This window comes from Centruroides sculpturatus, unplaced genomic scaffold (assembly GCF_000671375.1).
Source record: "Centruroides sculpturatus isolate CEXI.00-Female unplaced genomic scaffold, Cexi_2.0 scaffold4094, whole genome shotgun sequence".
Taxonomy (NCBI): domain Eukaryota; kingdom Metazoa; phylum Arthropoda; class Arachnida; order Scorpiones; family Buthidae; genus Centruroides; species Centruroides sculpturatus.
In genome coordinates, this window is record NW_019388179.1 from 1 (window position 1) to 2812 (window position 2812).

General features: G+C 25.6%; 1 long non-coding RNA gene across 1 annotated transcript; it reads right to left on the reverse strand.

The window, feature by feature from the left end:
• Positions 1–326: 326 nt before the first annotated feature.
• LOC111616815 lies at positions 327–2349 on the reverse strand. Its single transcript, XR_002755323.1, has 2 exons — positions 2229–2349; positions 327–395 (listed from the first exon to the last, which is right to left on the reverse strand). It is a non-coding gene; the product is annotated as an uncharacterized LOC111616815 (long non-coding RNA).
• Positions 2350–2812: the final 463 nt, after the last annotated feature.

Consider the following 2812-nt stretch of genomic DNA (forward strand, 5'->3'; position numbering starts at 1 on the left):
AGGTAGAGTAAATTGAGTTGACAAAATTTCACGGAAAAAAAAAAAATTAATAAAATTAATAAATATGTCGAGATCGTCACGCAAAAGTTAACTTTTTAATTTAGGGTCGTGAACATTAATTATGTAAACTTGATTGTCTTTTTTGTTAACAGGAGTTGGAGCAAATTTCTTTTTTAGTTTCTCAACATTGTCTTCGGCGAATGCACAACAACATGATATAAAGAAAAATAACCCTCCTAAAATTGCTGTGAGCATCAAAGCTACAACAACTCCAACAATCAATCCATTAATAGAATTATTTGTAGTATCCATGGTATTTTTTTTTTTTAAAGTTTATATTCTTGGTGAAAGGAACACACAATTCAAAGAAAGACTTTTATGTAGCTTGAGGGATCCTGGAAAACACATACATTAAACTACAGTTATTAGAAGAAAAATATACATTAAAATGAATAATATAACTTATACATAAATAATTTAACATTAAAATAAAAGTACAGCTCATGATACAGATTATAGAAAGAGAAATACATATGCAAAAATATATATTTAGCTTTAATTTAATTTATGTACTTAATTAATTATAATATATACGCTTTATTAGTAAATTGGATAATTTAAAATTAGTAAAATAACTAATTTTAAAGATATTCAGTAACTTTACAATGATGCAGTTACGAGTATGGAAGGAAATACACACAAATTATTTACCTTTATATACATTTTTAATTATAATTCATTAATAAATTAACTAATTTTAAGAATTTAAGCCAAATAAATTGCTGGAAAGATACTCTACAAGGCTAGCAAGTATTCCTGCTTGATATTTTGCATGTATAGCAGCGAGCTTCTTGCAAGTATAAAGAGAAAAACTACGTACAAGAACTAATATTTACTTTAAAATTAATTTATATTCTCTTAGTCATTAGCAAAATAACTGATTTTAAGAATTTTAGCGAGATAAATCATTAGAAAAGTGACTCCGCTGTTACTGCAGATTTGGAAAGATAAATGTACACAAAATATTCTTTCATTTATCTTTAAATTAATTTATATACTCCTTTAGTTATAATATATATAACTTATTGGTAGATTAATTAATTTCGAATCTAAATCAGAAAATTCACTAATTTAAAATTAGTAAACTAATTAATTTTATAGTGAAATAAACGAGTAATGAAAAGCATACAAAACTGACGGTACGAAGAGAAAAATATACAAAGGAGTATTTATGTATATGTTAATTACAATTAATTGTAATAAATACAATTTAGTAATTAATTAGTAATTAAATATTTTATTGAAACGAGTAATAAGACAAAAGACATTACAAAAGCTACTTACGAAGAGAAAATATACAAAAATAAATATTTACCTTATAATTAATTTATATCCTTTATTATTTATAATATATCAGCAAAGCAATTAATATAAAATCTAAAGAATTTTCGTTAAATTAATAAGTAAAAGGTTTAAGTACAATTGATAAACATATTTATTTAATTACTAATTAACCAAACTCGATGAATTTTCCATATGAGACATGTCACTACTTGTCTTTTTTTTTAATTTAAAACTATAAAAAAAACTGTTATAACAGTGAATTTTCATATTTTTTAAAAAAATAATTTACATCATGATTCAAGATTTTAACTTTTTAAATCAATAACCTATATAAAAGTTATATTATTAAATCGTTTATTCTACAATAGTGACCTTTTAAGTCACCTTTCGTAGCTTTATAACACGAAATAAACTAAAAGAACAAAAAATATATAAAGATTATTATCGATTTTACGAGTAATTTCTTCTAATTCAACCATAACTACTACCAGATTTTTTTCCCTTCAGATTTTTATTTATTGCATTAATTGCTTGTTGAGCAAAAAAACAAAACAAATTGCAATTTTCTTCGCTACACTTTCGCGGCTTTAATGGCTTATATTATTCATTATAAACTTAGTTAATTATAATTAATTAGCGCGAATTCATACAGTTACGTCTTAACACCGAGTATCGTGTATATAATAAACAGATGCTCCTGTTTAGTTTACTCGTAATGTACTAATAACCTTGTAATCAAGCGCCTGTCAATATTTTAATTGTAATTAACAAGACTTTGATTTACGTAATTAAAGTCGCATCGATTAAATTTACTTTACCGACCAAAATCGTAATTATTTTTTCGGTATTCTAGAAGCGTAACATAATGTAAATGAATGTCTTACCGGGTGTTCTTCCATTGATATGTTGTTGATTCTGCACTTCCACATACACACTGATGTGTAACACGACCTCTTTCCTCTTCGTCTGTAGTTGCTATGGTGACACGAGCCAGCTTGCGTGACGTCATCGGGTGAAGTACTGCACAATTGGAAGCGAGAGAGAGACCAGATGACCTCAGAGGTGAGTTGCAAAATTTTGTGTAACACACTTCGTAAATTAAAAATAAGAAAGGGGAAAAAATTTACAAGAATCTGCAGCCTTTATTAATGTTATTTAAACCAGCGCGTGGATTTAAACGTGTTTTAATATTAATAAAATTTCGAGTTTTAATGAAGTTTTAAAATTAGTTTTTACGGTTTTTTAAACCACGCTTTTGTTTTCTAACTCGTCAGAAACTAGACTGAAAGTAATTATTTGAAACGTGACTCGTTAATTATAATTTACTAATTAATCATATTTTTAATTGTAATTTACTAACCGATCATATTCTTAATTGTAATTAACTATATTCCACGGAAATTAACAACGTTTCGATTGTAATTAACTACATTTAATTGAAATCAACAATTTTAATTGTAATTAACAA